This window comes from Salvelinus alpinus, chromosome 29 (genome assembly GCF_045679555.1).
Source record: "Salvelinus alpinus chromosome 29, SLU_Salpinus.1, whole genome shotgun sequence".
In the NCBI taxonomy this organism is placed as follows: domain Eukaryota; kingdom Metazoa; phylum Chordata; class Actinopteri; order Salmoniformes; family Salmonidae; genus Salvelinus; species Salvelinus alpinus.
In genome coordinates, this window is record NC_092114.1 from 32,027,361 (window position 1) to 32,039,268 (window position 11,908).

General features: G+C 42.2%; 1 non-coding gene across 1 annotated transcript; it reads left to right on the plus strand.

The window, feature by feature from the left end:
- The first annotated feature begins 4,865 nt into the window (after positions 1-4,865).
- trnaa-ugc (transfer RNA alanine (anticodon UGC)) lies at positions 4,866-4,942 on the plus strand. Its single transcript has one exon. It is a non-coding gene; the product is annotated as a tRNA-Ala (tRNA).
- The last annotated feature ends 6,966 nt before the right edge of the window (positions 4,943-11,908 follow it).

Consider the following 11,908-nt stretch of genomic DNA (forward strand, 5'->3'; position numbering starts at 1 on the left):
AAATGTCATATTATCTCAACGAAAAATCAACAATATAAAATTCTCAATCGCAAACAATATAATCACAAACACACAGAAAAAGTGAAGAGTCACTTCACTTATAAGAAGCCAATAGGCCTATACAGTGGGGAAAGAAGCCAATAGGCCTATACAGAGGGGAAAGAAGCCAATAGGCCTATACAGAGGGGAAAGGGAACAACATAAGCATTTCACAATGCTTATGTCTCTAAACCCATATCTAAACCCATATAGTCTCTAAACCCATATTTCTATTTGCAATTATACTGAACAAAAATATAATTTTACTCAGATTTTACTGAGTTACAGTTCATATAAGGAAATCAATCAATACATTCATTAGGCCCTAATCTATGGATTTCACATGACTGGGAATACTAATATGCATCTGTTGGTCACAGATACCTTTAAAAAAAAGGTAGGGGTGTGGATCAGAAAACCAGTCAAAATCTCCTTCGCATAGAGTTGATCAGGTTGTTGATTGTGGCCTCGTCATGGTATCTCTGTGCATTCCAATTGCCATCGATAAAATGCAATTTTATTCAATGTCCATAGCTTAACCCCACTCCCACCATGGGGCACTCTGTTCACAACGTTGACATCAGCAAAGCACTCGCCCACACGTCACCATACACATACACCATACACGACCCGTAGCACTCACGTCTGTAGCCATGAAATGCTTTGAAAGGATGGTCATGGCTCACATCAACATCATTATCCCAGAAACCCTTGACCCACTCCAATTTGCATACCACACCAACAGACCCACAGATGATGCAATCTCTATTACTCTCCACACTGCACTTTCCCACCTGGACAAAAGGAACACCTATGTGAGAATGCTATTCATTGACTACAGCTCAGCGTTCAACACCATAGTGCCCTCAAAGCTCATCACTAAACTAAGGACCCTGGGACTAAACACCTCCCTCTGCAACTGGATCCTGGACTTCCTGACGGGCCGCCCCCAGGTGGTAAGGGTAGGCAACAACACATCCACCACGCTGATCCTCAACACGGGTGCCTCTCAGGGGTGCGTGCTCAGTCCCCTCCTGTATTCCCTGTTCACTCGTGACTGCACAGCAAGGCACGACTCCAACACCATCATTAAGTTTGCTGATTACACAACAGTGGTAGGCCTGATCACCGACCATGAGACAGCCTATAGGGAGGAGGTCAGAGACCTGACCGTGTGGTGCAAGGACAACAACCTCTCCCTCAACGTTATCAAGACAAAGGAGATGATTGTGGACTACAGGAAAAGGAGGACCGAGCACGCCCCCATTCTTATTGACGGGGCTGTAGTGGAGCTGGTTGAGAGCTTCAAGTTCTTTGGTGTCCACATCACCAACAAACTAACATGGTCCAAGCACACCAAGACAGTTGTGAAGAGGACACAACAAAACCTATTCCCCCAAAGGATACTGAAAAGATTTGGCATGGGTCCTCAGATCCTCAAAAGGTTTTACAGCTGCACCATCGAGAGCATCCTGGCGGGTTGCATCACTGCCTGGTATGGCAACTGCTCGGCCTCCGACCGCAAGGCATTACAGAGGGTAGTGTGTATGGCCCAGTACATCAAAGGGGCCATGTTTCCTGCCATCCAGGACCTCTATAACAAGCGGTGTCAGAGGAAGGCTCTAAAAATTGTCAAAGACTTCAGCCACCCTAGTCATAGACTGTTCTCTCTGCTCCCGCACGGCAAGCGGTTCCGAAGCGCTAAGTCTAGGTCCAAGAGGCTTCTAAACAGCTTCTACCCCCCAAGCCTTAAGACTCCTGAACAGCTAATCAAATGGCTACCCAGACTATTTGCATTGCATTGCCATTATTGTAAATAATAATTTGTTCTTAACTGACTTGCCTAGTTAAATGTAAACAACATTTGAGAGAAATCAAATCAAATCAAATTTATTTATATAGCCCTTCGTACATCAGCTGATATCTCAAAGTGCTGTACAGAAACCCAGCCTAAAACCCCAAACAGCAAGCAATGCAGGTGTAGAAGCACGGTGGCTAGGAAAAACTCCCTAGAAAGGCCAAAACCTAGGAAGAAACCTAGAGAGGAACCAGGCTATGAGGGGTGGCCAGTCCTCTTCTGGCTGTGCCGGGTGGAGATTATAACAGATAACAAATGTTCATAAATGACCAGCATGGTCAAATAATAATAATCACAGTAGTTATCGAGGGTGCAGCAAGTCAGCACCTCAGGAGTAAATGTCAGTTGGCTTTTTTAGCACGTCCGGTGAACAGGTCAGGGTTCCATAGCCGCAGGCAGAACAGTTGAAACTGGAGCAGCAGCACGGCCAGGTGGACTGGGGACAGCAAGGAGTCATCATGCCAGGTAGTCCTGACGCATGGTCCTAGGGCTCAGGTCCTCCGAGAGAGAGAAAGAAAGAGAGAAGGAGAGAATTAGAGAGAGCATACTTAAATTCACACAGGACACCGGATAAGACAGGAGAAGTCCTCCAGATATAACAAACTGACCCTAGCCCCCTGACACATTAACTACTGCAGCATAAATACTGGAGGCTGAGACAGGAGGGGTCAGGAGACACTGTGGCCCCATCCGATGATACCCCCGGACAGGGCCAAACAGGAAGGATATAACCCCACCCACTTTGCCAAAGCACAGCCCCCACACCACTAGAGGGAAATCTTCAACCACCAACTTACCATCCTGAGACAAGGCCGAGTATAGCCCACAAAGATCTCCGCCACGGCACAAACCAAGGGGGGGCGCCAACCCAGACAGGAAGATCACGTCAGTGACTCAACCCACTCAAGTGACGCACCCCTCCTAGGGACGGCATGAAAGAGCACCAGTAAGCCAGTGACTCAGCCCCTGTAATAGGGTTAGTCGGAAAATCCCAGTGGAGAGAGGGGAACCGGCCAGACAGAGACAGCAAGAAATAAGCTTTTTGTGCGTATGGAACATTTCTGGGATCTTTTAGTTCAGCTCATGAAACATGGGACCAACACTTTACATGTTGCAAATATATTTTTGTTCCGTATAGATGCACTGACTAACATTCCCCCTAAAGTTCTGCTAAATCGTGGATTTCAGGTGGTTTATGGGACTTTGCTTTATATTTGTATTATATTACATAAATAGACAGTTTTGGCTTATGTTCAAGCCAGCACAGAGAGGATAAGTACTCAGAGGGGGGGGTGGGAGTGCAGGTTGCAGGCAGAAGCAGAGGAAGACACAGCTATTAAAGAAGTTATATATCTATGGCGATGCAATACTGAAACTGGAAGCAGAGAGGAACCCATGGGATGTGGCTGGGTTCAGTGTACTCCATGCAGCATCCTATTAAACATGACAGGTGATATATTGTGCGAAGGGCAAAAACAAACTACTCAGCAAAAGCAGGCAGACGTTGATAAATGAAGGAAGGAGGAAGGAACGGCGGGCTGGTCGTAGTGGAACCAGGGGAATTCTCCATCGAAATGCCACCTCAATATCCAGCGAACACTGGCCCCCAACCATCCTCTCCAATTAGGCCACAGGATGTGGAGAATAGCGCTTGCTGGAACTTCATGGCAGCTTGAGGTTCCTTTTCAAGTCAAAAGGTTTGAAATACTAAATGTCAATATGTGAACTTCTCATCCTCACAGCACTCATATTTGTGATTACCTTTTATTTTTTTATTTCACCATTATTTTGACAAGAAGTCAATGCTGAGACCAAGGTCTATTTTCCAGATGAGCCCTGTTTAGCTGGTTGGGGAAACATGAAAGGTTAGGTGAGGGTCTATTACAGGTTTTTTTAATCGCTTTGGTACTATTTTCACAAGTTGGTGGTACAATTTCACAACTCTTAGTACAAAACTCAAAACAGATAATCAAAAAAGGCTGTTTTTCAAAACGTTAAGCACATTTTCAATTGACTAAGTACAACAAATAAAATTACAATGTAACTTTTTCACCAAACCTGATCAGTGTTTCATCTAGAAATACCTTCCATGTGAAGTAATTGTCTTTCACAATGCAATGCTCACAATACTTTTCATATGATTCTCTTCTCATTTGTTTAAATACATTTGACCATCAGTTAATCCAACTGTGCTTAATTCACTTAACCATTTGGTAAACCTATAGATTTTAAACTGGTTTGTCTACTATATATGGATTTTGAACTACATAATACATAAATAAAATGTGTGTTTGCAAAGTATAAATATCTAAAGTACATGTAGGACACATGATAACCATACATAATGACTACTTGTTACTGCTAATTGATTTCACATAGTGTTCACCACAATTGGTCACCATATAAAAGGGTGTGTGTGAACACTTGCAATTTATTTCAACATGGAGCAGGATAGACAGCAAGGGAGAGGAAGAAATGAAAGAGCTTGTGGACAAGAGTGGACCGGGCACCTGTAAGCTGACTTTAGGTGTTTCATCCAACACATTGGTGCAGCTGGCTTCCGGGTTAAGCGAGCAGTGTGTCAAGAAGCAGTGTGGCTTGGCAGGGTCATGTTTCGGAGGATGCATGGCTCTCGACCTTCGCCTCTCCCGAGTCCGTATGGGAGCTGCAGCGATGGGACAAGACTGTAACTACCAATTGGATATCATGAAATTGTGGAGAAAAAATGTGGAAAAAGTAAAAAAAAAAAATGTTTTAAGTCTGCAGGATATGCACTATGCTTTACCATTACATTTACAGCAAATTACATATTGTAATGCATGTAAATTCACAAAACATGTTATAGTATGATCTATTGACAGTATACTCTGTTCTACCCTCAAGGATTGACAGAAGACCCCATGGTGATGGCCGTGGCAGTGTGCTGACTGACCAGCAGGAGTGTGTGTGGTGGAAAAGGAGTGCGTGTGGTCCCGTGTGGCTCAGTTGGTAGAGCATGGCGCTTGCAACGCCAGGGTTGTGGGTTCAATTCCCACGGGGGGACCAGGATGAATATGTATGAACTTTCCAATTTGTAAGTCGCTCTGGATAAGAGCGTCTGCTAAATGACTTAAATGTAAATGAAAAGGTGATGGAATTTAATACGGCTGTTCGAAATAAAGCAGGGCTTTGAGGATAACAATGACACCTTTGCCAACGTAGCATCCATCAGCCTACCAACAATCGCCCGCCTTTTGAAGAGGCACAACGTATCTATGAAACACATTTACTTGGTGCCTTTTGAGAGAAAAGACAACCGGGTGAAACAACAGCGAGGTGAGTATGTTCAGGTACAGCACTATATACTGTATAACTGTTTATATTTGATCCAGATGCTACTTCACAATATCGTATTGGAACTATACTTTAAAAATCACTAACCAAAATATATTTTTAGAGGGTGATGGTGCTTGATGCTGCTGTGAACCATCACAAGTATATCTTTGTTGATGAAGTGGACTTCAACCTGGCAAAAACTTGGCGCTGTGGGCAGAACCTCATCGGCCAACGGGTGACCCTCCAAGTGCCTGGACAACGTGGGGGAAACATCTCCATGTGCGCAGCTATATCTGAAGATGATGTGGTAGGATGTGGGCCATTTCTTGGATCCTACAACGCTGCACACCTCATTGTTTCTCAATTAAACAGGCCTGTCAAGGTTAAGGGGTCACCTATGTCATTGTGTGGGACAATGTCAGGTTCCACCATACAGAGGTGGTTCAGGCATGGTTTTGGACCAATCCCCGATCTGTGACCCTATACCTGCCCCATACTCTCCATTCCTCAAACCTATTGAGGATCATTTTTCTGCATGGTGGTTGAAGGTGTACGATCGCCATCCCCATGAGCGTGCCACCCTGCTTCTGGCCATAGATGAGGAATGGGACGACATCAATGCAGACCAATATCAAGCTTGGATTTGCCATGCCAAAAGGTTTTTCCTGCGGTGCATGAACAATGAGGACATCCACTGTGACTGTGCAGCAGCAGCCAATGGGGATCCTAATAAAAATACCGAATGTGGATGAGAATTTTTGGCCAAATGCTCCAGGCAGGCTTGATGCAAATTAATGTGTGCTAAATGTAATGTTTTATTTTCATTCATTGAATTTGTTTAATTTACATTGAACAAAAATATCAAACGCAACATGCAACAATTTCAAAGATTTTACTGTGTTACATTTCATATAACTTCTTCAGGTTAGGGTCTATTTTTCTCCACTTCCTGTCTGACTGACGTGCCCAAAGTAAACAAAAATATAAATACAACATGCAACAATTTCAAAGATTTTACTGAGTTACATTTCATATAAGGAAATCAGTCAATTTAAATAAATTCATTAGGCCCTAATCTATGGATTTCGCATGACTGGGAATACAGATATGCATCTGTTGGTCACAGATACCTTTAAAAAAAAGTAGGGGCGTGGATCAGAAAACCATTCAGTATCTAGTGTGACCACCATTTGCCTCATGCAGCGTGACACATCATCTTTGCATAGAGTTGATCAGGTTGTTGATTGTGGCCTCGTCATGGTACCTCTAGGCATTCAAATTGCCAATGATAAAATGCAATCGTGTTTGTTGTACATAGCTTATGCCTGCCCAGTGGCAGAATTAGGTATGGGCGACATGGGCAGCCGCTCAGGGCGGCATCTTGCCGGGGGCAGCACAAACAAATTCAAAATGGTGACATTTGCGCGATCGGTTTTCTATCGCTCATTTGCACGTCACCTCAATGATATCATGTCACGTCAATGATATCATGTCACCGTGTGGGACTGTGGGTCAATTAACCTTGTCGGAGTGGGCGCCCTGATTCTAGTTTGTGAGCTAGACAGGCTACTGCCTGAGAAGGTCTCCCACTCAGAAGTACGAGATGGGGAGGAGGGTGGGGGTAGGTTGACCTCAGGTCTCCCCATTGGAAGCCCGAAGTAGGGGGAGCGGGGGAATCTATCAAATAGTGCACCTTTAACTTTGTACAGTACTAATGCAATTAGTAAAATCAGTCACACTACGAAATGCTACCAAATAAACCACAATTCATTCATAATACTGTGAATATATAGTTTCACAGACATATTGTTGCATGTTTTTCTGGTTTGTGCGAAATCGTTAAGAATAAAATAAAACCAGTCTGCACACCACCAAGGTGAATTGGTTTAGTCTTGATTCTTGGTTGACAGTGTTGGTGGATGGGTAATGTATTGATGCCCGAGTGCCAAATCAACACAAATTTGTTTCTATTTGTCTTTGTTACTTCTTTTTGATATTTATGAGTCTTACTTTAGTATATATTTTTATATTTATTTGGTTTTAAATGTTAGGATTATTTATGTGGTGTTGTTCCAAATATCTGAATAAAAATGGGGGTCACCCAGGGAGCCATACAAGCTAGATCCGTCACTGTAGTCTGCCCATACCATAATCCCACCGCCACCATTGGGCACTCTGTTCACAAGGTTGACACCAGCAAACCACTCAGTCACACAAGGCCATACTGCCATCTGCCCAGTGCAGTTGAAACTGGGATACATCCATAAAGATTGCACTTCTCCAGCGTGCCAGTGGCCATTGAAGGTGAGAATTTGCCCACTGAAGTCGATTACGACGCCGTCAGGTCAAGACCCTGGTGAGGACGACAAGCACACAGATTAGCTTCCCTAAGATGGTTCCTGACTGTTTGTGCAGAAATTCTTTGGTTGTGCAAACCCACAGCTTCATCACCTATCCGGGTGGCTGGTCTCAGACAATCATGCAGGTGAAGAAGCTGGATGTGGAGGTCCTAGGTTGGTGTGGTTACACGTGGTCTGCGGATGTGAGGCTGGTTGGACGTAGTGCTAAATTCTCTAAAACGACATTGGAGGTGGCTTATGGTAGGGAAATTAACATTCAATTCTCTGGCAACAGCTCTGGTGGATATTCCTGCAGTCAGCATGCCAATTGACCGCTACCTCAAAACTTGAGACATCTGTGGCATTGTGTTGTGTGACTAAACTGCACATTTTAGAGTGGCCTTTTATTTTCCCCAGCACAACGTGCACCTGTGTAACGATCATGCTGTTTAATCAGCTTCTTGATATGCCACACTTGTCAGGTTGATGGATTATCTTGGCAAAAGTGAAATACTCAAAACAAAATTTGAGAGAAATAAGCTTTTTGTGCATATGGAACATTTCTGGGATCTTTGATTTCAGCTCATGAAACATGGGACCAACACTTTACATTTTATATTTTTGTTCAGTGTATTTATTTCAAAACGTTTTTCCTTTTTGATTTAAATTCAAATCACTTCCTGAATTGACTGCCTTCAATTCGAATTGACCCCAAACCTGATTTCTAAGTATTAGTTCTTCAGTAGTAAAATAGTTTGGAAAGGCATACCACCCACTAGGTTTTTTCAGATAATGACGACGATGTTATTCCTGCCGTCAGTCTCATTTGAGCAAGCAGCGCCTCTTCAACCTCAGGAGGCTGAAGAAATTCGGCTTGTCACCAAAAGCACTCACAAACTTCTACAGATGCACAATCGAGAGCATCCTGTCGGGCTGTATCACCACCTGGTACGGCAACTGCTCCGCCCACAACCGTAAGGCTCTCCAGAGGGTAGTGAGGTCTGCACAACGCATCACCGGGGGCAAACTACCTGCCCTCCAGGACACCTACACCACCCGATGTCACAGGAAGGCCATGAAGATCATCAAGGACAACAACCACCCGAGCCACTGCCTGTTCACCCCGCTATCATCCAGAAGGCGAGGTCAGTACAGGTGCATCAAAGCAGGGACCGAGACTGAAAAACAGCTTCTATCTCAAGGCCATCAGACTGTTAAACAGCCACCACTAACATTTAGTGGCCGCTGCCAACATACTGACTCAACTCCAGCCACTTTAATAATGGGAATTGATGGAAATTATGTAAAAATGTATCACTAGCCACTTTAAACAATGCCACTTAATATAATGTTTACATACCCTACATTACTCATCTCATATGTATATGTATATACTGTACTCTATATCATCTACTGCGTCTTGCCATCTTTATGTAATACATGTATCACTAGCCACTTTAACTATGCCACTTTATGTTTACATACCCTACATTACTCATCTCATATGTATAGACTGTACTCTATACCATCTACTGCATCTTGCCTATGCCGTTCTGTACCATCACTCATTCATATATCTTTATGTACATATTCTTTATCCCTTTACACTTGTGTGTATAAGGTAGTAGTTGTGGAATTGTTAGGTTAGATTACTTGTTGGTTATTACTGCATTGTCGGAACTAGAAGCACAAGCATTTCGCTACACTCGCATTAACATCTGCTAACCATGTGTATGTGACAAATAAAATTTGATTTGATTTGATTTATGGAAATTATAGATTTTCTGTCAATTTTGTTTGGTAAAGTGTATAGCCTAAAGTGAATACTGTAATGTACTGTAATTTACAGTACTGTAGCATATTACTTTCAGCACTCCTAAAGGCGATTTGAAACACGAGTCTTGCATTGTTTGCTTTTGGATTAACTGGTAGTTTAAATTAATACATTGAAAACATATCAGTATGTTGTTTTGGTGATTAAACTAATGTTCTCATTACATTTCACAATAAAATTATTTTTAATCAATGGTTGTGTGGTGAGAGATGTTACAATCCAAATGAATGCACAATGACAGGTTTTGAATGAAAGACTGGCTGCGTTGCAAGTGTGACCAGTTTTGAGTTTTGTACTAAGAGTTGCGATAATGTACCACATACTTGTGAAAAGAGTACCAAAGCAATACAAAGAAAAAAACTGTAATACACTGAAGAGAAAGAGAGAAATAAAAAGAAGACTGAGGGATGTGTTTTAAGCTAATAGCTAACATTCTGCAATATGTGAAACCCTGCAACCAAATCTCATTCAACATCCATAAATAAACCCACTCATCAATGGATTTGCTGTCTTTGTCTCAATTGAGACATCGATTATGTGTTGGAGCTTTTAACCTTTACAAGACAGTGATTGAGGTTTTTGTGAATCACAGTGTATCAATCCGTGTACTGTAGGTATCAGACACCAAACCCCTGTTACCCAACCTCTAGGTTTTGTCCACCAGCCAGCACTTGTTGACAATTAACCTGGAGACGAGGTTACCTGCCTGACACCTATAGGCTTCACAATGAAACCACCACTCATATATATCACAACGTGAAATAGGAAAATTAGGCAGTACAAAGCAATCCTTAGAGACCACAGTATCCTCACGGTTGGGTCTATGAAAATGTTAATTTCCTTTAGCGATCTGTTTGTGTTCATGCAGCAATTTAAAGGGGTCATATTGTTTAGGTTGTACAACAGATGACAGATGTTTTGTGATGATGCTGTCTATACAGACCGGCTCATTGGTTTTCAACATCATCAATAATGAGGAATATTGATTGATAAGGTCCCAAAAGTTTTGTTATAAATGTGTTTGCACGGATGGTCATTTCAGGAAGATTAATATATAGAGCAATATATTGCAAGGGGACACAGCAAGATTGCCTTGGAAGTGTATGTTAAGGTATAGAGTATTCCCATCTGAGAAGTAGATGCACAATGGATGGCCATTACCCTCATTCTAACATATTAGCTGACATTGTTGTTATTGATTGATTACCATCAGAAATAAATCCTTGACATGATTTTCAAATATAAGAAATAAGAGGCCAATATATGAAAAAAATAAGAAATAAAAAATATGTGAAAACATATATATATAAATAAAAAAGGGCCATTAAAAAAAGGGACCTAATAAATGGATTGGATAGATCTGATCATTTTCACAAGCTGCTCTATTTCACAACTCACGAGAGCAAAGCACAACCCTGCAGAAGATGCTGGAGATATTTATGCTCAATAAAAGTTGAGTACATTCTAAACATCTGGATCGTACATGTATATAAAATGATATAGAGTCAAAGGTCCATTTTTATCTCACAACCAAGAGAATGAAGAGATACAAATATGTGGGCTCTGCTCTCTCTACATTTCTGCATGTAACCTTCACTGAGTATACAAAACATTAAGAACACCTGTTTTTTCCCATGACATAAACTGACCAAGTGAAAGCTATAATCCCTTATTGAAGTCACTTGTTAAATCCACTTCAATGTAGATGAAGGGGAGGCGAAAGGTTAAAGAAGGATATTCAAGCCTTGAGACAATTGAGACAGTTTGTGTATGTGTACCATTCATAGTGTGAAAGTCCAAGACAAAATATTTAAGTGCCATTGAACAGGGTATGGTAGTAGGTGCCAGGCGCACCGGTTTGTGTCAAGAACAGCAACACTGCTGGGTTTTTCACGCTCAACAGTTTCCTGTATGCAACAAGAATTAAATCAAATCAATGGTCCACCACCCACAGGACATCCAGCCAAATTGACACAACTGAAGCATTGGAGTCAACATGGGCCAGCATCCCTGTGGAACGCTTTCGACCCTTTGAAGCGTCCATGACCCGACAAATTGAGGCTGTTCGGAGGGCAAAAAGTGTGTGTGTATGTGTGGGGGGGGGGGGGGGGGGGGTGCAACTCAATATCAGGAGGGTGTTCCTAATGTTTGGTGTACTCAGCGTACATCAATGTGAAAGGAAACAGTGCCACACGGTGGATACATTTTAAATGATTTCAAATGTTCAAATAGTTTGGCACAAAATAGCTTTTCTGAGGAAGGGTTTTCCACACGCAGATTAAGCCAACTCCTGGACAAAAACAAAACAAATTTCAATGGAAAATCTGAATCTGTGAAACCAGCCCTAAAAGTTATGTAACCTTAGAATCCGTACGGCAGCCTAGCTTTTGTGTCTGACCAGATGATTCTTTAGGTGTTTCAGATATTTTAACATAATTCTTAAATACAAGGCAGAAAAACAACTGAAAAAGCCCCAAGCAATTATCTGAACAAGAAAAGCTTGAATGCTGGCTAATGGCGACA